Source organism: Rhinopithecus roxellana, chromosome 4 (assembly GCF_007565055.1).
Source record: "Rhinopithecus roxellana isolate Shanxi Qingling chromosome 4, ASM756505v1, whole genome shotgun sequence".
Taxonomy (NCBI): domain Eukaryota; kingdom Metazoa; phylum Chordata; class Mammalia; order Primates; family Cercopithecidae; genus Rhinopithecus; species Rhinopithecus roxellana.
The window spans coordinates 122,035,462-122,059,541 of NC_044552.1; the positions used below are offsets into that span (position 1 = coordinate 122,035,462).

At 42.7% G+C, this 24,080-nt stretch overlaps 1 protein-coding gene and 1 pseudogene across 1 annotated transcript in view; both read left to right on the plus strand.

Annotated features, from left to right (window-relative positions):
• Positions 1 to 24,080, plus strand: part of LOC115897038 — a 119,662-nt gene that overhangs the window by 6,157 nt on the left and 89,425 nt on the right. The gene's annotated exons all lie outside the window — the stretch shown is intronic.
• Positions 12,345 to 14,080, plus strand: LOC115896888 (annotated as a pseudogene).

Below are 24,080 nucleotides of genomic sequence, written 5' to 3' on the forward strand. Positions count from 1 at the left end.
AACGAATCTGAAGTCTGCTTTAGATTTTTTCAAGATGTGTTTGATCATACTTCCCAGAACATGGCAGAGACTCCAGTGGTTCCTACTGTGCTTTCTTCAGAATAGCTAAAATCTAAGCTGCTCGAGTCTCTCCTGAGCCTGCGCCCACAACACAGCACACGGCCCCAGTGACACTGCACTGTCACATTAGTACTGCTTATTTCTCTGTAGCTGCCACAGGGGAGGAAGGTGGTTGGTTTGTTTTGTTTTTGTTTTTGTTTTTGTTTCAGACAGAGTCTCACTCTATCGCCAAGCTGGAGTGCAGCGGCACTATCTCAGTTCACTGCAACCTCTGGCTCCTAGGTTCAAGCAATTCTCCTGCCTCAGCCTCCCGAGTAGCAGGGATTACAGGTGTGCACCACCATGCTCAGCTAATTTTTTTTTTTGGTGGAGACAGGGTTTCACCATGTTGGCCAGGCTGGTCTCGAACTCCTGACCACAGGTGATCCACCCGCCTTGGCCTCCCAAAGTGCTGGGATTACAAACATGAGCCACCTCACCCAGCTGGAAGGTCTTTAAGGATGGAAAACGGGTTACCTTGTTCACTATATCCCCTACTTGTTAAAACATATTTGTTGAATAAAAGAATGCATAAAATAAAAGAATGAATCCTTTTATTGACTTGCCCCTAAGTCATTGCCCTCTTCTCCTTCCTGCTCCTTCTTCCTTTAAACAGGCTTCAGTGGCTAAGAAATCTAATGCACTTTATTTCTCTCTATGCGTAGATATGGATTAGATACAAATTAAGACTGAAATGCAACCTAAATCTGGCTCAAAGACAAGCTGTCACTACCCCTTCACAGCTGGCAGGTACTTAGGGAAGCTTGACCTCAGCTTGTTTGCTGACCCAATGCGCATACCACACCTTCTCTTCTATGATACTTTTCTTGTCAGGCCAAACAAGACAGATGTAGCAGCGATTCACTAATCTCCTTTTATTTTGCATTAATATGAATTACTAACTTCAATACTATATAGTAGGCCAGGCGCAGTGGCTCACACCTTTAATCCCAGCACTTTGGGAGGCCGAGGCAGGCAGATCACCTGAGGTCAGGAGTTTGAGACTGGCCTGGCCAACATGGTGAAATCCTGTCTCTACTAAAAATACAAAAATTAACTGGGAGTGGTGGCGGGCACCTGTAATCTCAGCTTCTCAGGAGGCCTAGGCAGGAGAGTCGCTTGAACCCTGGAGGCAGAGGTTGCAGTGAGCCGAGATCACGCCATTGCACTCCAGCCTGGGTGACACAGTAGGACACCATCTCAAAAAAAGAGAAATAATAAATACATAAATACATAAATAATACTATATAGTATCTGCATTATGTATCCTCCCAACTGGAATCCTAAAAATGTCTTCCAATTATTATTTATCCTCACTTTCAACGAAGTCTTAGGAGTCACGGAGTGTGAGTAAGACTGATGCCTTTGGCACTTTGACCACTAAGTCTTAGAGAGTTTGGATGAGGGAGTTCAGCAGACTGGGTTTGGCAGTGCTGGGGAATTAGTCTCGGTACCGCAGAATGTGGATGATGAGCCATTTTCGTTAAATAGATATTTTGCCTCCCCAGCAGCTCTCAAGAAAATCCTGAGCTAGGCTCTTAGCTACAGTGCTTGGGAGGGATTTTGAATGGAAAGTGTAGCTGAGTTCCTTGAAATTCTGCACCATATTTTAAAGGGCTGGTGCTGAAATACTGGTGCCATATGCAACACTGGAGTAAGAGATATTCTGAGCTCACCCATATTTTATGATTTGTAAGTGCTTAACAAGGTAAAGCAAAACCAAAATGAGGGGGCGGGAGTGAGGAACGTGGCGGGTGGAGCCATCAAAATGCATGTTTGAGATTTCCGAATATAAAAGCATAAAAGCAGGAACGGTAATGGGAATTGGATCAATAGAAAAGTTTAATTAGTAATTTAGGTCAAGCTAAAGATAGTTCCCTAGAGCAAATATTGTAGAAGCATATTTTTAAAGTGTGATTTTTTTTTTACATACTAGTTAATTTTTTTTTAGAAATAAGTCCAAAACAAAAAAAGGTAAATATCAACTTTCCTAACATTGGCAGAGAAGACTCCTGACTTATGAGTAGGATGCTTTTCCTGCCTGCTAAGGAAAGCTAGGGTTCCTGGCTTGTCAGCTTGTTTGAGCATGAAATCATTGGCTCCTCACCAAGCTGGGGATGAAGATTTTTACCCATTCTATGAGGCTCAAGAAAGTTCAGTTCATAGGGTAAACAGAGTCTTCAAAGAGCTTTAACTGAAGGGATATGCAGTGTCTCTATAGAGATCCACATCCTCTCTAATGGGAAAGCAGGTGGTTCTGGACCTCACCCTCAGTGCATCCTCCTGGCCCACAAATGAGGACAGCAGCAGTGACCTACCCTGGTCCTTGGTCTAAGAGCAGGCTTACCCAGCAAGTGGCCAGGTTTCTCTGGCAAACTGCACAGTGATGCTGGCAAATTTATAAAAGATCATGTGTGGAAAGTGGAGAAGGAGGTGGAGGAGGAGGAGGACAGGAAAAGCAGGCAGTAAGGCAAGTTCGGTGCTGCGTTGGCATCCTCCTGCAGCTGCCATGGCATGTGGAGAAAGGATTATTATTATAGTTTATTTACTCTCACATCTATTTTTTTGCAGCATTCTGAAATGACATTGTAAGTATTTACAACAAAGGGAAATGAAAATCAAAGATGTAACTAGAGCAGTAGAGGAATCTTCTATTTGGTAGTTCGAGGTGCCAAAATATTACTCTAATTGCTTTCTAGAGCCTGCTGTGACATTTTTCTGAGAAGAATTCACTTAGCTACTTCTGTAACATTAGAGTAACCTTGGCCTCTTTTTCTCTCCTAGGTCAGGGCATTCACCCAAAATGCCATTTGCTTTGGGAAATGACTGGTCACATGGTTCTTCCACTTTCTCTCTCTCTCTCTCTCTCTCTCTCTCTCTCTCTGTCTGTCTTTCTCTCTCTCTCTCTCTCTCTGTCTCTCTCTCTGTTGTCTCTGGAGGATGAGCTACAGCAAGGCAAAAGAGAAAAGCATGAAGTGCAATATTCCTAGGGTTGCCGGGCATGGTGGCAAACACCTGTAATCCTAGTATTTTGGAAGGCTGAGGTGGGTGGATCACCTGAGGTCGGGAGTTTGAGACCAGCCTTGCCAACATGGCGAAATCTCATCTCTACTAAAAATACAAAAATTAGCAGGGTGCGATGGCATGCACCTGTAATCCTAGCTACTCAGGAGGCTGAGGCAGCAGAAATCACTTGAACCCGGGGGACAGAGGTTGCAGTGAGCCAAGAGGGCACCACTTCACTCCAGCCAAGTGACAAAGAAAGGCTCAGTCTCAAAACAAAAAAAAAAAAAAAAAAGGAAAAGAAAAGAAACATTCCTAGGCTTGTGCCCATAGAAAACAAAGGATTCTCATTCTAACCCAGTGGTTTAAGGAACATCTTGCTGTCTCTGAGTTTGTTATAGTAACATCAGCCAGTTTGAAAGGCCTTGGTAGCTCAAAGATTCCAGTCTCCAGAAATAGCAAGGTAAAAAAAAAAAAAAAAAAAAAGTCCCCCAAATTGTTAAAACATATTTAGACTCAAGTCCCTGTAGGTCCAAAATTAAAATATGCCAGGGAGGGGAAAAAATGAAAGTTAATAGTTTGAGAATTAAAAATAAAACAGAATATGTATTTATAACGTTTATTGCTCAGAAATATGATCTTTCCCATAGAATGATCTTTCTGAAAGCCGCTGAATTTTCTTTGAACTCTGAATCTTTCTGGGCCAGTATTTATTTAGGTTGTACTGTTAAAAAAAAATACAGGAAAAAAAGATGAGTACATGGCTTCCAGTGTGGTTTAAAAGATTGGGGTAAGGCTGTAGAGGGGTAGTATAAAAATAAAGACATTAAAAAAGAATCTTCTTCACAGCCTCATATAGCTTCTTTGAAACCTAGAATATACACGTGCTGGGTGCAGACCTTGTCTGTCTTGTTCACAGCTCTGTCTGTGTGCCTGGTGCATAGTAGAAACTCAATAATATATGCTTGATGAATCAATAAAAGCAATGTAATCAAAGGGCTTGGGGAAGAGGTATCATGTGTAATTGTGATATCATTACTTGGTTGAATAGAGAGAGTATTGATGAAGAGAAGAAGTAAGAATTTAAAGAAAATATTGGACTGATTTTAACTGCTTCCAGGTATCCGTGAGTTCCACATCTGTGGATTCAACCAACTGCAGGTCAAATATTTGGGGTGGGGGGGAGATGGTTTCGTCTGTGCTGAACACATAGAGACCTTTTTCTTGTCATTATTCCCTAAGCAATACAGTACAACAACTATTTACATAGCGTTTATATTGTATTTGCTATTATAAGCAATCTAGAGATCATTTTAAATGTTAGGGAGGGTACGCATTGGCAATATGCAAATGCTATGCCACTTTATATCAGGGGCTTGAGCATCTATGGATTTTGGGATCTGCAGGGGTCCTGGAATCAATCCCCTGCACAATTGTTGTAACAATCTGTAAATGAATTTCTCCAATGAACATCAATATAATTGCTTTCTCCTTCAACCACTTGCCTTCAAAGATTAAATGTTACGTAGAAACAACCAGGACTTGGCACTCATTGCATACAGGGCCTTAGTTATCAACTTTGGCAAAACAGTCATATCTAATTTATTTGTCTATTAGTCAGCTTTTACGTAAAAGGGCCCACACCTTCTCTACATTGTCACTAATAAGTTGGTGAAGCCATTGCTAATTATTATTCATCTGGTTCAAAGCAAACACATTAAATCAAGCAATTGAGATTAACCCTTCAGAACTTATCTCTATCAGATGGAATTTCAGAATGTATAATTTTTTTTTCATCTAGTACCTTGGCAGTTACGTCTTGCATTATACATTTCATTCTTTTATAAAAATCAGAGAAATGTAAATTTCTAATGTGTCTTCATTTCTAAAGTTAACATCCTTTGAAATAACAGATTCAGAATTTATTTCAGAATTAGTGTTGAAATTCCCCCCCTTTTATTTTTTTGTATTCTCATCATCAACAGCCAACATGAATTGAGCACTTCGACGTGTCAGGTTTTAAGGTGGGAAAAAGAAACTAAGAAATCACAAGCTTCCAGGTCGAGCTCAGTGGCTAATGTCTGTAATCCCAGCACTTTGGGAGGCCGAGGTGAGTGCATTGATTGAGTCCAAAAGTATGAGACCAGCTGGGGAACATGGCAAAACCCCATCTCTACAAAAAATTTAAAAATTAGCCAGGTGTGGTGGTGAGTGCCTGTAGTCCCAGCTACTCAGGAGGCTGAGGTGCCAGGACCACTTGAACCCAGAAGGTGGAGGTTGCAGTGAGCCATGATGGTACCACTGTACTCCAGCCTGGGAGACAGAGTGAGACCCTGTCTCAACAGGAAAAAAGAAATAACAAATGTCCTTCACTCCCTCACTCCCTTCCCCAGAAACTTGGATTGTGTCCCTCCATGACATACTCATGATAGCTCCCTGTGTGTGTGTGTGTTTTTTTTTTTTTTTTTTTTGAGACGGAGTCTCACTCTGTTGCCCAGGCTGGAGTGCAGTGTCGCGATCTTGGCTTACTGCAACCTCCGCCTCCCGGGTTCAAGCGATTCTCCTGCCTCAGCCTCCTGAGTAGCTGGGATTATAGGCACGCACCACCATGCCCGACTAATTTTTGTGTTTTTAGTAGAGACGGGGTTTCACCATGTTGGCCAGGCAGGTCTCGAACTCTTGACCTCAGGTGATCCACCCACCTCGGCCTCCCAAAGTGCTGAGATTACAGGCATGAGCCACCATGCCCTGCCTTGTGTTATTTTTTATGGCACCCGTCAGTTTGCAATTGCGTATTGGTAAAGTTTTTTAATGAATGCCTTCAGTATTAATTAATGTCCTCCTGGACTATGGTCTCTATGAGGGTAGGGACCTTCCTTCTCTTTTACATACAATTAAACCCTCAGGACCTGGCCCCTGGGGGGTTATCAATAAGTATATGTTGAAACAGAAAGCCAAAATATTGTGAAATGCCTAAGGTCTATGGAGGAGAAAGAAGAGAGTTAATCTGAAAACCCATATAGAAATCAAAAGTTCTTTGCATTTTATTCTGTTTGGTTTATGTTAAATTTCCATTGTGTGCTAGACATGATGGCTTATCCCTGTAATTCCAGCACTTTGGGAGGCTGAAGTGGGAGGATCACTTGAGTCCAGGAGGTGGAGGCTGCAGTGAGCCATGGTCACACCACTGCACTCTAGCCTGGGCAACAGAACAAAACCCATCTCTGAAAAAACAGTAAAATACATTGAATAAATTTTTTTAAATTCCATCATCTAGACACATCTGTATTGTAAGTAACTTTTTTTTTTTTTTTTTTTTTTTTTTTTTTTTTTTTTTTTTTTTTTGACACAGGATCTCTCTCTGTCACCCAGGCTGGAGTGCAGTGGTACAATCATGGCTTACTACAACCTCTGCTTCCCGGGTTCAGGTGATTCTCTTGCCTTAGCCACCCAAGTAGCTGGGACTGTAGACAAGCACCACCACGCTGGGCTAATTTTTGTATTTTTAGTCGAGTCTGGGTTTCTTTTCCTTTTTTTTTTTTTTTTTTTTTTTGAGATGAAATCTCACTCTGTTGCCCAGGCTGGCTGGAGTGCAGTGGCGCAATTTTGGTTCACTGCAACCTCCGCTTCCGGGGTTCAAGTGATTCTTGTGCCTCAGCCTCCCAAGTAGGTGGGCCTACAAGCACTCGCCACCATGCCTGGCTAATTTTTGTATCTTTAGTGGAGACAAGAGTTTCAACATGTTGACCAGGCTGGTCTCAAACTCCTGACCTCAGGTGAGCCACCTGTCTTGGCCTCCCAAAGTGTTTTGGGATTACAGGCATGAGCAACTGCACCCGGTTGAATAAAATCTCTTTTGAAGTCATTGTCACCTCTATCATTCACTGTTCCCTGTGAAGGGATCCATATAGTAAAGTGCTCTTATAATTTAGTAGTAGGTTAAAGATTTTTCTTTTCTGAAGGAAATCACATTTAGCATGATATAATCTCTCAGGTTTGCTTCAGTTGCCAGGAAACTCGAAAGTAAATTTAAATATAAATTTCAGTGAACAAATTGGACAAATCTTTAGAAGTAACTTCTTAGGCTGCGCGGTGGCTCACGCCTCTAATCCCAGCACTTTGGGAGGCCGAGGCAGGTGAATCACGAGATCAGGAGTTCAAGACCAGCCTGGCCAACATGGTGAAACCCTGTCTCTACTAAAAATACAAAAAATTAGCCAGGCTTGGTGACACGTGCCTCTAATCCCAGCTACTCGGGAGGCTGAGGCAGGAGAATTGCTTGAACCTGGGAGACAGAGGTTGCAGTGAGCGGAGATTGCGCCACTGCACTCCAGCCTGTGCGACAGAATGAGACTCTATCTCAAAAAAAAAGAAAAAAGAAAGAACTTCTTAGTCACTGAATTTGGTTTTAATCTTGTGTTTTTATTTTCACTCTCCTCTTAGGCGTTTTTCATTGTAAATTGCCTTGTTTTTTTTTCTTTTCGTTTTTTTCCTTTTCTTTTTCTTTCTCTCTCTCGTTCTCTCTTTCTCTCTCTTTCTCTTTGAGACAGGATCTTCCTCTGTCCCCCAGGCTGGAGAGTAATGGTGCAATGATCGCTCACTTTAACCTTGAACTTCAAACCTCAAGTGATCCTCCCTGTTGCCCAGGCTGGAATGCAGTGGTGCAATCTCCACTCACTGCAACCTTCGTCTCCCAGGTTCAAGCGATTCTCCTGCCTCAGTCTGCCATCACACCCAGCTAACTTTTGTTTCTTTAGTAGAGACGGGTTTTCACCATGTTGGCCTGGCTGGTCTCAAACTCCTGACCTCAAGAGATCTGCCCGCCTCAGCCTCCCAAAGTGCTGGGATTACAGGCATGAGCCACCACACCCAGCCCATATTTCTTTCAAATTGTGTCCAACTCTACTAAATTTATGTTAGTATTGTTGCAAAGCAAACTACCCAGAATTTGGTAGGCAAAAGCCGCTGTCATTTATTTGCTTAGGATTCTGTGGATTGGGAATTCAGTTTCACTTATTTGGAGGGTTCTGCTCCCTGTGACGTCGGCTGAGTCTTTCTTTGGCTGCATTCAGCTGGTGGTTGAACTGAGCCAGAAAGTCCAAGACAGTTTCATGTCTGGTGTCTTAGTGCATCTCTATTGGCCTCCCACTCCACATAGCTTGGGCATCCTCACAGTATCATGGTCTTAAGATAGACTTAGATGGCTGCTGGGTTCTAACAGGGAGTACTTCAAGACAGCATGTGGAAGCTGAAGATCTCATAAGGCCAAGTCCTGGATGTCATATAGTGTCATTTTATTATTATCTCAAAATAATAATAAAATAATAATAATAACAATAATACCTCAAAGAACTGTTATGAGGATTAAACGACATAACACATGTCAAGTATTTAGCCCCAATGTCTGGTACACACTGAGCACTCAAAATATGTTAGATATTATCAAGACAGACCTCAAAATTATGACCTACCTCTATAAGTTACTTTTCTGAACTTTTTGTTGTGGTATAAATTGTGATTTTACTGATAAGTCTGCCTGAAGACAAGCTGCTATGAAACCTCTGTGCTCTGGGATTTTATTGACTAAAGGTCATTTCTCAAAAGACCTACACATGATCAACAAGTTGATTCTCTCATTTAGTTATTTAGTTGTTTCTATAGGCTTAGGAAGTAGTGAACATAATTAATTTATCTTCTATAGATAGTTGTCCCTGGAGCACTGCAATGGTCTAGCTTCAGTGTTAAAAAAGTATTTCATTTGCACAGGATCTCATTAAATCAAATGACACCAAATTTCTCTGCTTTTTTAGTTACATATGCACAAGGCACTGAGGGACAAAAAGATATCGAAATACTTATGTCCAATGTATAATTAGTTATTGATGAGTTTTGACCTAATTTAATAAATTTAATGTGAAATTTTGTTTTCTAATCTGCCTTACATCAAGACTTAAAATCCATTTGAAATTCAAAATCATAATCCATGTAACTCATCAACACTCTGAATGATCTTTAGAATCTCTTTGTTATTCCCCATTCACTAAAATATTTATCATTAAAGCCTTGAAAACTTGGAGGGCATTCCATCCCTCTGTTTTAATATCAAGCTCTTTTGTTTTGTATTTCTTTTGCCTTGTTGACCCTTATCCGTCCATATCTTAACTTTTCCTTTCAGTTTACCAGAGCGGTGGTGGCTCATGCCAATAATCCCAATGCTTTAGGAGGTAAAGATGGGAGGACTGCTTGAGCCCAGGAGTTCAAGACCAGCCTGGGTAACATAGCAAGACCCTCAGGTCTCCAGAAAATAAAAAAATAAAAAAAATAGCCAGGCTGGTGGCACATGCCTGTATTCCCAGCTACTTGGGAGGCTGAGGTGGGAAGATCGCTTGAGCCCAGAAGGTTGAGGTTGCAATGAGCCATGATCACACCAGTACACTCCAGCCTGGACAACAGAGTAAGATCCTGTCACAAAAAGAAAAGAAAAGAAGAGAAAAGGAAGGGAGGAGAAGAGGAGAGAAGAGAAGAGAAGAGAAGAGAAGAGAAGAGAAGAGAAGAGAAGAGAAGAGAAGAGAAGAGAAGAGAAGAGAAGAGAAGAGAAGAGAAGAGAAGAGAAGGGAAGGGAAGAGAAGAGAAGAGAAGAGAAGAGAAAAGAGAAGGTGGTCCTTCCTGTGGACCACTCCTCCTTGGATTACTCAGGTGTGGCTTCTGTGGCCCAGCACTCCAGCCTGTTCTCCTACTTGTGGATGATTTATTAGTTTCCTTTCAGACCTTCCTGCTCTGTCCTACCAATAATGTAGGGATGGCTCAAACTCAGTCCTTGGCTCACCAGCCTCTCACCATCTCTTTGACCTTTCCCTCTTACTATATTTCTCCATCTTTCTCACTTTCCCATCCACTCTCCCTCCTCCTCCACACACGGGTTCATTCATTCCTGTGCTTTAAATGTAATCCCTTATTCAGAAACTTAGTTCCCTGAATGCCAGACCTCTGTTCCCAATTGTTTACTAAAAATTCCCATTGAAATGTCTTACACACATCTTGAGCTAATCCTGTTCAAAATCCAACTCTTGATTTTTCTTCCTATTTTTCTCTATTTCTTGAGAAATAGAGAAAATCCTGTTCAAAACCCAACTCTTGATTTTTCTTCCTATTTTCCTCTATTTCAGTAGATGATACTACCACATAATTCATTTGTGAGAGTGAGAAATCTAGAAATTATTTATCTTTCTTTTCTCCCAAAGTCAGTGCAATTCATCAGCATATTGTATTGCATTTACTTCCAAAATACACTTCTTGGCCAGGCACGGTGGCTCGTACCTGTAATCCCACCACTTTGGGAGGCCAAGGCAGGTGGATCACCTGAGGTCAGGAGTTCAAGACCAGCCTAGCCAAGATGCTGAAACCCCGTCTCTACTAAAAACACAAAAATTAGCCGAGTGTGGTGGCGCATGCCTGTAATCCCAGCTACTCGGGAGGCTGAGGCAGGAGAGTTGCTTGAACCCAGGAGGTGGAGGTTGCAGTGAGCCGAGATCATGCCATTACACTCCAGCCTGGGCAACAGAGTGAGACTTCATCTCAAAAACAAAAACAAAAAAGCAACATTTATTTTTAACTCCCCTTCTCTTTATCTCCAGGGCCTATCCCTTGGTGCAAGCCACCACCATCTTTCGCCTAGACTCCTTAGTGAAATCTCTTAACTCATCTCTCCCCATCTTCTTTCTCCCTGCCTTCCCCTCCTTAACATCCCCATGAAAAAAATTACAGCACTTTAGACAAATTAACATATTTCTCATAGTAATAAGGTTTTCCTGAGGGAACAAGGCATTAAGAGAGAAAAGTACTTCCCTAGGGTCATATAGAGAAATGGCAAATATGCTGTTAGAAGCCAGGCTCCTTTTTCAGTGGCAATAAACTCTCTTATTTTCTCTGTTATCTGCTGTGTGTTTTTCTTTTCTCTCTCTCTTTTTGACTTACTTCCTGTTTTGAATTTAAAAAAGCATTTTATTTTGTGAAGAATTGAGGTATTTGGACCTTCTTGAGTGTAGGTGATGCTAACATGCTTTAGTTTAAATTTCATTATCCGACTCCACCAACTCAGGGCAAAAAAAAAAAAAAAAAAAAATCACAGGGATTGGAAAAGCTACCAGAGGCTCTAAAACCCTGTCAGAATGAAATGCCTAAACTAGAATGAACAGGCATATCCAAACATTGAGTATTTCCACATTGGAAATTTTTTTAAGTGGTTTACTAACCCAGAGTTTAATGATTATGCTAATGACCATACTTGTTACGAGTTTTACAGTATGTCAGCCAACCACTTTGCATAGTTTTCAAAGTCCTCCCTGTTCTGCACACATCAGCATACCTTGCCTCACTCCCTTCACTCCTTGGCATAACTCCCCACCTCCAATCTCTCAGGAAGCTGGTTTTGCTCACAACCTCACCCTAACTCCACACTTAACTAAATTCTACATATGTTTCCAGAGCCAGCTTTAGTTCCATGTGATCTATGACACTTACCCAGCTACTGTTTTTTTTGTTTTGTTTTGTTGGTTTTGTTTTGTTTAGTTTTGTTTGAGGTAAGGTCTAGCTCTGCTGCCCAGACTGGAAGGCAGTGGCACAATCACAGCTCACTGCATCCTTGACGTCACTGGCTCAAGCGATCCTTTCACCTCAGCCTCCAGAGTAGCTGGAACTATAGGCATGAGCTGCCACACCTGACTTTTTTGTTGTTGTTGTTGTAATTTTTTTTGTAAAGATGAGGTCTCCCTGTGTTACCCTGGCTGACAGCTACTGTGAATTGCACAGATTGCTTTCTTTACATGCAATGAAACTAAGAGCTGAGAGCTGGGCACGGTGGCTCATGCCTATAATCCCAGCACTTTGGGAGGCTGAGGCAGGTGGATCACGAGGTCAGGAGATTGAGACCATTCTGGCCAGCATGGTGAAACCCCATCTCTACTAAAAATACAAAAATTAGCTGGATATGGTGGTGCATGCCTGTAATCCCAGCTACTCAAGAGGCTGAGGCAAGAGAATCGCTTGAACCCAGGAGGCAGAGGTTGCAGTGAGCCGAGATTGCACCACTGCACTCCAGCCTGGGCAACAGAGTGAGCCTCTGTCACAAAAAAAAAAAAGAAAAAAAAAAAATTAAATGCTGAATACTACCAAGAAGCAGCTTCTCCACTCCTTCTGGAATCTCTGCCTGGTTCAGCCTGCCTGCCTCCACTCCTGCCTCCACCATGTCCATCAGGGTGACCCAGAAGTCCTACAAGGTGTCCACCTCTGGCCCCGGGGCCTTCAGCAGTCACTCCTACATGAATGGGCCAGATGCCTGCATCAGCTCCTCAAGCTCTTCCTGAGTGGGCAGCAGCATCTTCTGGGGTGGCCTGGGTGGGGGCTATGGTGGGGCTAGCAGCATGAGAGGCATCACCGACGTCACAGTCAACCAGAGCCTGCTGAGGCCCCTTAACCTGGAGGTGGATCCCAACATCCAGGCCTTGCGCACCCAAGAGAAGGGGCAGATCAAGACCCTCAACAACAAGTTTGCCTCCTTCATAGACAAAGTACCGTTTCCGGAGCAGCAGAACTAGATGCTGGAGACCGAGTGGAGCCTCCTGCAGGAGCAGAAGACAGCTGGGAGCAACATGGACAACATGTTCGAGAGCTACTTCAACAATCTTAGGTGGCAGCTGGAGACTGGGCCAGGAGACGCTGAAGCTGGAGGCGGAGCTTGGCAACATGCAGGGATTGGTGAGGACGAGATCAGTAAGCTTACAGAGATGGAGAATGAATTTGTCCTCATTAAAAAGGATGTGGATGAAACTTACGTGAACAAAGTAGAGCTGAAGTCTCACCTGTTAGGGCTGAGGAGATCAACTTCCTGAGGCAGCTGTATGAAGAGGAGATCGAGAGCTGCAGTCCCAAATCTCAGATACATCTGTGATGCTGCCCATGGACAACAGCCGCTCCCCGGACATGGACGGCATCATCGCTGAGGTCAAGGCGCAGTGCGAGGAGATCGCCAACCGCAGCCGGGCTGAGGCTGAGAGCATGTACCAGATCAAGTATGAGGAGCTGCGGATGCTGGCTGGGAAGCACGGGGATAACCTGTGACGTACAAAGACTGAGATCTAGGCCGGACGCGGTGGCTCACGCCTGTAATCCCAGCACTTTGGGAGGCCGAAGCGGGCGGATCACGAGGTCAGGAGGTCAAGAGCAGCCTGACCAACATGGTGAAACCCTGTCTCTACTGAAAATACAAAAATTAGCCTGGAGTGGTGGCACACGCCTGTAATTGCAGCTGCTCAGGAGACTGAGGCAGAAGAATTGCTTGAACCCGGGAGGCGGAGCTTGCAGTGAGCCGAGATCGTGCCACTGCACTCCAGCCTGAGTGACAGAGCAAGACTCTGTCTCAAAAAAAAAAAAAAAGAAAGAAAGAAAAGAAAAGAAAAAGAAAAAGACTGAGATCTCCATGATGAACCGGAACATCAGCCGGCTCCAGGCTGAGATTGAGGTCTCAAAGGCCAGAGGGCTTCCCTGGAGACTACCATCGCAGATGCCAAGCAGCATGGGGAGCTGGCTGTTAAGGATGCCAAAGCCAAGCTGCCTGAGCTGGAAGCCGCCCTGCAGCGGGCCTAGCAGGACATGGCGCGACAGCTGTGTGAGTACCAGGAGCTGATGAACATCAAGCTGGCCCTGGACATCAAGATCGCAACCTACAGGAAGCTGCTGGAGGGCTAGAAGAGCCGGCTAGAGTCTGGGATGCAGAACATGAGGATCCATACGAAGACCGCCAGCTGCTATGCAGGTGATCTGAGCTCAGCCTATGGGGGCCGCACAAGTCCCGGCCTCAGCTATGGCCTGGACTTCAGCTCCTTCAGCCACACCAGCTCCATCAGGGCTGTGGTTGTGAAGAAGATCGAGACCTGCGATGGGAAGCTGGTGACCGGAGTCCTCTGATGTCCTGCCTAAGTGAACAGCCACGGCAGCCCCTCCCAGCCTGCCCCTCCTGGGATTGCCCCAGAGCCCGGGAGGGAGGCCCCTGTGCAGGGTAGCACAGTGAACAGGAGACCCACCTGAGGCTCAGCCCTAGCCCTCAGCCCACCCACGGGGGAGTTTACTGCTCGGGGACCACCCCCCCTTGCCCATGCCTCCAGCTACAAAACAATTCAACTGCTTTTTTTTTTCTTTTCTTTTGGTCCAAAATAAAACCTCAGCTAGCTCTGCCAAAAAAAAAAAAAAAAAAAAAAAAAAGCTGAATGCTTCTTCAACTCTTAGTAAATACTGATTTCTACAATAATTATCCTTTACTGATTGATTATAATGAACAAGTAGGATTTCCAAAACACTTTGGACAAAAATTGACAAAATGGGCCGAGCATGGTGGTTCATGCCTGTAATCTCAGCACTTTAGAAGGCTGAGGCAAGAGCATTGCTCGAGTCTGGGAGTTCAAGACCACTTTGGGCAACAAAGTGAGATCCTGGTGTTGGCAGTGTAGTGGTGAGTATAGCTGCCTTCCAAAGTGAGATCCTGTCTCTACAAAAAATGAAGAAGTTAGCTGAGCACAGCATCATATGCCTGTAGTCCTAACCTCTTGGAAGGCTGAGGTGAGAGGATCGCTTGAGCCCAGAAGTTGGATGCTGCAGTGAGCTAGAATTGTCCCACTGCACTCCAGCCTGGGCAACAGAGCAATATCTCACCTATAAAAATAATAATATGATAAAGAAAATGAAAATTTTACAAAATGTCCAATGATCATCTCTCCCTTGTGACTCACAACTCAGAAATGCTGGTGTCCTTAGCCTTGCTTCACCAATGAGGATACTGGTCATGAGGAAGCCTAAGTAACTTCCCCATGGTCACACAGATAAGAAGACTCACGTGGACTGATGACATTTGAGATTTTCTTCCCATTACATCACATGACTTCTCTGGCAACTACTGTGGTTTTTCACTGAGCATTCTGTACTGACGTTCTATTACAGCAGGAACTTGAGAAAATTGAAGCGAACTTCTTTGTTCTCATGCTTATATTTCAGATTCTTCAGCCTAGGAGTAGAAGAGATTTCACTTTTAATTATACCTTCTAAATTGCCATGGATTCCCACTCTCATGTCCTTACTGACTGTCTGCATTGCCACCCAAGCTCAGACCACCTTGAACCTTACCTCAGAGCTGTCACCATCTCTTTAATGGCCTCTTGCTACTGTCCTTCTACTGGCCTCCTGCTAGTATTCCCCACAGAATCCTCCAGGCTGCCATCTAGAAGGGCTTTTTTTTTTCTTTTTTTTGAGACGGAGTCTCGCTCTGTTGCCCAGGCTAGAGTGCAGTGGCACGATCTCAGCTCACTGCAAACTCCGTATCCCAGGTTCAAGCGCTCCTCCTGCCTTAGTCTCCCTAGTAGCTAGGATTACAGGATTATAGGCATGCACCACCATGCCCAGTTAATTTTCATATTTTTAGTAGAGATGAGGTTTCGCCATGATGGTCAGGCTGATCTCAAACTCCTGACCTCAGGTTATCCACCTGCCTTGGCATCCCAAAGTGCTGGGATTATAGGTATGAGCCACCACACCTGGTCCTAGAAGAGCTTTCTAAAATACAAGTGGGACTTTGATATCCCTGTGCTTAAAATATGTCTGGTTTATCGTGACTCTCAAAACAGAGCCCTAATTCCTTAGCCTTATATTTATAAAGCTGAGTTGGGGCCCTGGCTCAGCTCTCTGCCCCCTCATCTCTTCTTCTTTCTCCTGCTTCTTATTCCTCATTCACTGGACTCCATTCTCCAACCATGCAGAATAGCTTACTCTTCCCCAACTGCACTATCCAGCTACCCAGCCAAGGGCTCTTAACCCAGCATCCACACATCCCTTGGGGGACAGGAGGATGTCAATGGAGGAAATTCAGAACTTGAATGAAAAAAAAAATTACATATTCATTTTCACTAATCTCTAGCTGAAATCTAGTCTCTCCAATTATGAATGTAGCCAACAAACCACAGTCGTTTTACCAGGACTTGCAATTTTGTCACTAATACAAATCATAGATATTTTCATTACAGTTGTTCAAGGTACCATAGTACTGCATAGTGTTTATGCTCATCATTACTGAGAAATTTACAGTAATTATTAGCTTTCCTCTAGACTTTGTTATCTAACACATTGATAAAGATTCACTGGCTGGGTGTGGTAGCTCACACTTGTATTCCCAGCACTTTGGGAGGCCAAGGGGTGAGGATCAGGAGTTCAAGACCAGCCTGGTCAACATGGTGAAATGCCATCTCTACTAAAAATACAAAAATGAGCTGGGGGTGGTGGTGAACATCTGTAATCCCAGCTATTCAGGAGGCTGAGCCAGAAGAATCACTTGAACCCGGGAGGCGAGGGTTGCAGTGAGCCGAGATAATGCCATTGCACTCCAACCTGGGTGACAGAGTGAGCATCCATTTCAAAACTAAAATAAAATAAACACAAATTTATAAGTAAAATACTTGGTCACAAGAGGACAAATGCTGTATAATTCAATTTACATGAGGTACTTAGAGTAGTCCCATTTATAGACAGAAAGTAGAATGGTCCTTGCCAGGGACTAGGGAAGAAGTAGGATGAGAAATTACTATTTAAGGGGTACGGAGCTTCAGTTTGGGAAGACGAAAACAGTTCTGGAGATTGGATAGCAGTGATGGTTGCCCAACAATGTGATTGTACTAATGCGACCAAACTGTACACTTAAAAATGGCTTAAGTGGTAAATTTTATGTGATGTATATTTCATCACCATGAAAAAAAAAAAAAATACAGCACAGTATACTAGATGGGAAGTGTGCTGAAGAAAAATAAAGGCAAGAAGGTGAGTAGGAAGGACCAAGGGGTCAGATGCCAAGATAGGCTTCACTGCCAGAAGGTTCTTTGCTGCTGTTTTTGCTCAGGACCTGAGCTATCTGCACAGCCTCGTGTTCAGAAAAACTTGCAACATGACCTGAATCTTTCATCTGATTGTCAGCTGGTGCAAAAGTGAAGTTTTTCTCATGTGTGTTGCTAAAATCCTGAAAACCGAATGCCTTTCATTCCCCTAGCACCTTCTGGATGTACACAGGTGAAATCCTCCAGAGGAATAATGGGATGTTAAATTGTTACTTGGATGGGGTCGTTTATCTTTCCATTTGTCTGCATTTTAGTTTGACATGAGCACTTTTCTGCCATGTGTCATCAAGGAATTATGAGGCCATTTGAGGAGGTGAAAATGACTAATTTTTGAAAATCAGATAATTATATCTGATTTATGTCTTCAGTGCCTCCATAAATCATCTTAATATTCAGGCTTCCTTGAGTTTGACTTTATACTATTAACTTTTTCCTAACTCACAAAATATAACCAATGTGGATTCCAAGTCTGCTTGTAACCTTTTAGTAAGTGGTCTGATTTCTGTTCTTTTTGACATTTAGGTAGAAGTTCTTATTAAAGTATATATCAAATCTTGAGGTTTAAAGATTTGATATCAAAGTTTGATCTACACAATATCAAAACCTGTTTGTAAAGTGAAACTTCTATCTAATCAAGGCTGTATGAATGTCGATAACACATCCTAGGTGTTTTTGCTTGTTTTTCTTTTTAAAAGTAATTTGGCAAATAAATAAACGCAGATCTAATTCTCTCATTTGCCTCTAACCTAAAGTTTTTACCATTTGGGGACATTGACCAGCAAAGCCTCTAGAAATATTAAGTCTAATACTCCTTTGCAATGTTATCTTGATAAGTTGTAACTATTTAAGACTTTTTTTGAAGTATACAAATTGTTTTCAATGCAATAGTGAGATTTGTACAGCTTATTAGAAACTGGCAAATTATGAGCCATTTTACATTATCTAGATCCTAAAGTACAGATTGCAAGAGCTTAATTCTTCAGAACTTAAAAATATTCTCTCTCTCTTCTTGTCCTTTATGGCACACAGATGAAAACAGGGAGTTTATCTGAAAGCACAGTCTGGAAACAAGAGAGTTATCCAATTATGAAGATGATAGACGACTTAGGGAATCATCTTCTGTGCTCGTGGTGCTGTCATTTAATTTCCCTCTTTTGTCTTTTTTTATTCTGTCACATGAGAACTGACATTTTGATCCTTGGGAAGATGTATCGGTAGTACTTCCAACCTTCTTTAAAAGATGGAAATATTTGGCCGGGCGCGGTGGCTCAAGCCTGTAATCCCAGCACTTTGGGAGGCCGAGACAGGCGGATCACGAGGTCAGGAGATCGAGACCATCCTGGAACCCGTCTCTACTAAAAATACAAAAAAATAGCCGGGCGAGGTGGCGGGCGCCTGTAGTCCCAGCTACTCGGGAGGCTGAGGCAGGAGAATGGCGTAAACCCGGGAGGCGGAGCTTGCAGTGAGCTGAGATCCGGCCACTGCACTCCAGCCTGGGCGGCAGAGCAAGACTCCGTCTCAAAAAAAAAAAAAAAAAAAAAAAAAAAAAAAAAAGATGGAAATATTTAACTGACTGTTCGGTAAGAATCCTTGATAGAGTAAGTGACTAGCTGAAGTGTTTTAAGGTCAGTCATCTCTACTGCCAAAGCTTTTTACAGCCATTTCTTTCCTATTCAAATGCATTTTGGATTCTTTTCATCTTTTTCTCTCACTTTTCTATATCTATTTAATCTAATGTTTGTAAAATAATTCCTTCTCCTAAAACATGTAACCTATTCCTGGGCTTCATTTTCTTTTTTTCTGAGGCAGAGTCTAACTTTGTCACCCAGGCTGGAGTGCAGAGGCGCAGTCTCAGCTCACTGCAGCCTCCGCCTCCCGCGTTCAAGCTATTCTCCTGCCTCAGCCTCCTGAGTAGCTGGGATTACAGGTGCCCGCCACCACTCCCAGCTAGTTTTTGCATTTTTAGTAGAGATGGGGTTTCACCATGTTGGCCAGGCTGGTCTTGAACTCTGACTTCAGGTGATCCACCCGCCTCGGCCTCCCAGAGTTTTGAAATTACAGGCGTGAGCCACCGCTTCCGGCCCCCTGGGCTTCATTTCAAAACAAATTCCATTTGTGCAGAGTAATGAAGTCTTTATGGTTTCACTAAAGGAACTTCTCTGGGTATCACTTTCCTCATCTGTAAAATGAGTCTCACTTTCTTTGTCTATAAAATGGCAAAAGTTTGCTTCACCTCTAAGAGTGTACAATTTCTGCAAAATGATTTGCTCTCTTGCCATAATGTGTCAAAAAGCAAAATTTCAAAAAATGCAGTTTTTTGTTGTTGTTGTTGTTGTTGTTGTTGTTTTGAGACAGAGTCTTGCACCGTCACCCAGGTTGGAGTGCAACGGTGCGATCTCGGCTCACTGCAACCTCTGCCTCCTGGGTTCAAGTGATTATTGTCCCTCAGCCTCCTGAATAGCTGGGATTAAAGGCACGTGCCACCGCGTCTGGCTATTTTTTTTTTTTTTTTTTTTTTTTGTATTTTTAGTAGAAACGGAGTTTCACCATGTTGGTCAGGCTGGTCTCAAACTCCTGACCTCAAGTGACCTGCGTATCTTGGTCTCCCAAAATTGTTGGATTACAGGCGTGACCCACCGTGGCCTGGCCACAAATGTAATTTAAAAATTTCAATTGGCTTTATTGCAATTTTAGAATCAGGCAACATTTTATCCCATAAAATAGAATAAGTATTCCAATGAGCTAAGCAAAGGGGATTAGCTTTATATAGACAGAGGAGGCCTGAAGAAAAAACAGAGAACAAAGAGTTATTCCTCATTTTAAGGCTATTTTCCTTGTGAGGCAGGACAGGGAGACAGAACAATAGAAAAACAACTGATTAACATCAGGTGTCTTCAGGCCACCTTTCTTGCATAAGGATCAAAGCAAAGAAGGCTTTATTATCATGCCAGCTGAAGACTGAAACTGGGCTGTGTGGGCAATTGGCTGTTATCTCTCTTCTGATTTCTTGTAAGGTCAGATAACAACTAAATTTGGGTTTGCTGACGCGGAACTTTAGCATGGGTGATTCCATTTTGATTTTTAGTGCAGGAGCTTAGTTCAACAGCCTCCTGTAATTTTTATTTTAAGTGTATAACTAATGCCTACATCCACCACTCTCCTACAGTAAGGGGGCCTGATTGATTCTCCTCTGGACTCCCTCAGAGGGCTCCTAACAGGGTGCTTCACTGCCTACCTTTCACTCCAAATCATCCCATACATGGCTGAGCTGCAGCTCGGTATCTAATATGCCAGTCCTATTAAGATGTAGATTGGAGGCATGGACCTGATTTGCTCACTGAATTCACTGCAAACCCTTAATGTGGCACCCAAGGCCCTCAGCAACAAGCCCTCAAGCAACCTTTCCTGCCTGCTCATCTTCTTCTTCCCTACCTGCCTCTCTAAACACCATCTATTCACTTCAATATATTTTTTGAGGACTGAATATGTGCTGAGCCCTCTGCTAGGTGCTAGAAACAATGATGGGCCAAACCAGATAAGTTCTAGGCAGGGCCTGCACATGTAAAGCCCTGGGCGGGAAGACATGAGTAGTCTATAGGAGGTGGCCCAGAGACCTCTGTGGCTCAAGCAGACAGCCTGAAAATAGGGAATATGTTTGAATAGCAAAGTAGGAAATAAACTAGCCAGGACTTCGCAGGCCTCCTTAAGGAGTTCTGTCATTATCTGAGGCACGATGAGAAGCTCTTTATATTGAACAGAGCTGCAGCGCCCTGCCATTTTCCTCTCCTCAGTTATTGCTTCTACAGGTCCTTCACTGTGAACTACACTCTTCATTTTTTCCATCTCTGCTTGCTCAACTCACAACCATTATTTGGAACATTAATTTCAAGTGCCATCTCTTCCATGGAAAATGTCCTCCTCATCGCAAACCAAATGGAGCTTGTATTGCTGTTATTTGTCTTTTTTTTTTTTTTGACAGAAAATCACAAATTTATTGAAACAAAAGTACACTCCACAGAGTGGGAGTGGGATCCAACAAGTCTTTTTCTTTTCTTTTTTTTTTTTTTCTTTATTTTAGAGGCAGGGTCTTGCTCTGTCACTCAGCCTAGAGTGTAGTGGCAAGATCACAGCCCAGTGCAGCCTCGAATTCCTGTGCTCAAACAATCCTCCCACCTCAGCCTCCTGAGTAGCTAGGATGACAGGTGTATACCAACATGCATAGCTAATTTTTTTTTTTTTTTTTTTTTTTGCGATGGAGCTTTGCTCTTGTTGCCCAGGCTGGAGTGCAATGGCATGGTCTCGGCTCACTGCAACCTCCCCTTCATGGGTTCAAATAATCCTCCTGCCTCAGCCTCTTGAGTAGCTGGGATTATGAGTGCCTGCCACCACACCCAGCTAATTTTTGTATTTTTTTTTTAATAGAGATGGGGTTTCACCATGTTGGTAAGGCTGGTCTTGAAATCTTGACCTCATGTGATCCACCCGCCTCAGCCTCCCAAAGTGCTAGGATTACAAGCATGAACCACTGCACCCGGCCACATAGCTACTTTTCATTTTTTGTAGAGACAGGGGTCTCACTTTGTTGCCCCGGCTGGTCTTGAACTCCTGTGCTCAAGTGATCCACTCTCTTCAGCCTCTGTATGTCTTTTTCTCTGCTACATATGAGATCTATAGGGTCTGATGTGGTAGCCACCAACTACATGTGACTATTGAGCACTTGAATTGTGGCTAGTCTGAATCGAAATGTACTTTAGATATAAAATACATACCAGATTTTAAACACTCAGTATGAAAAAAAAGAGAATATAAATATTTCATTAATAATTTTATACTAAGTATACTTTAGAATGATAATGTTGGGGGTGTATTGGGTTAAATAAATTATATGATTGAAATTAATTTCATGTTTCTTTTTACTTCATTTAATGTGGTCATTAGGGCATTTAAAATTATGTCTGTAGTTCATTTTCTGTTCCTATTGGACTACACTCAACTAGACTATACACTTCCTGAGTAGTAAAGGTTTATCCAATTATTCATCTGTTTATCCCCCAGGGAACGCTATTTTGTTCATAGTGCAAGAATCACTGAATATTGTTTAAATTCATTGCCAATTAAAAGAAATACTTTGCAATTTTAGTACACTACCTCCTTTCCACCTGAAATGTGCAGCCAAACTCCACAGTGAAAATGGGTGGAAGAGGGAGACAGAGTTTTTTCCAGCCCCTATGAAGGCTAAAGGTATGGAACATGTGGTGTGGCCGTGGAGGACACAGCAAGCCAAGACTGCTGATTCAGACAGGTTTCTCTATTTTCAAAACAAGAACTTGTATTGCAGAGTACGGAGGGAGCATTAGGACAAGAAGATCTTTATGGTTTCTCACTGTATCTGTGGAAAAAATCTGAGATTAAGGTTTAAATTAAACTGACATTTAAAAGAGCCTTTGTAGGCTCTTACTATGTGTGTGTTAGCATCTGTTGCTATAGCTAAACTGACACTGATTATTATGAATGATGCTTTATGAGTGATGGAATAAAATGTGGTTTCCTGCTTATGGACATTTCCTGGTGTTGGTTTCATCCTCTTTAATGATGAGATCAAGACCAGGGGAAATTACTAAGAGTATAGAAAACGTATCACAAAGAAAATATGATTAGGATACCAAGCATTTCTGCGATGGAAAAAAAAAGTATTTAGAACTTCCCAATACCGCCTCTGTAATTTTATGAATTGTTTTGTTGCTGCTGGCTTCTGGTTTTGCAATCAGTTCTCCTTATGATTCATGGAGGCTCCCTCATGACTACCTTCACATGTGTTCCCCTTTTGGTTCAGAGAGACCTCTGAGGATGAACAAATGTATTTCTCATCATAAAATGGTTGAAGACATCTCTTTGCCCATTAGAAAACTTAATTTCAAGAATTTTATGTTTTACCTTTGGAAAAGATGTTTAGTTTTAAACAGGCTTTTTCTCCAGGCATATTTTCTACTGATCTCACAAAAGAGCTTCTGCTTTAACCAGACCTGTCTCCTCACTGTTCCTTGAAATGCCTGCTGCTTTTCTGTGTTTATTGCAACCTCTATCCTGCTACTGAACAAGGGTTCTCTCTGAATGTTTTACAGTCAGACTCCACTTAAAAACTTGTCAGATTGCTACTGAAGATTAAGTACGGAAAGAATTCTTGTAGTAGCCCTTCCCATAGAGCAATAGCCCTTTTTACCATAACCAAGGAGCTCCTGTTTTAGCTTAGGCTAAACTTAATTTGCCTTCATTTTCCCAGCTATAAGAAGGGTCTTGGTAAACACTATAACCTTCCGGTCTGAATCATGTTTCGCCCACATGATCTGAAGACATCCCAAGAGATCTCTTGTCTTAGTTTATGTTCCTTATCATTTTATCTATCAGAGTCACATCTTTAGGTTAGGTAAGGAGAGGGCATCTTTGTGTAAGACAAAATAACAAACATGAAAAGCTATGTTTACTCATTTCTGTTCGCCAACAAAGTAACTTCCCAAAGCTCCAGACTCTGTGACAACATACAGCTCTCCAAAAAGATACTTTAACAACAAAACAAAATAGAGCACAGGGTCCCCTATGTCTCTTGCATAGTGCAAAATTACTTTCCTTAAAAAACAAAACAAAGGCCGGGCGCGGTGGCTCAAGCCTGTAATCCCAGCACTTTGGGAGGCCGAGACGGGCGGATCACGAGGTCAGGAGATCGAGACCATCCTGGCTAACACGGTGAAACCCCGTCTCTACTAAAAAATACAAAAACTAGCCGGGCGTGGTGGCCCGCGCCTGTAGTCCCAGCTACTTGGGAGGCTGAGGCAGGAGAATGGCGTGAACCCGGGAGGCGGAGCTTGCAGTGAGCTGAGATCCGGCCACTGTACTCCAGCCTGGGTGACAGCGAGACTCCGTCTCAAAAAAACAAAACAAAACAAAACAAAACAAGCCTTCCTAAATATATAAACAATCATTAATCAAAAAACTTTATGACAAAATAACAAACATTAAAAAAAAAACTGTATTTATTCATTTCTACTTGCCAACATA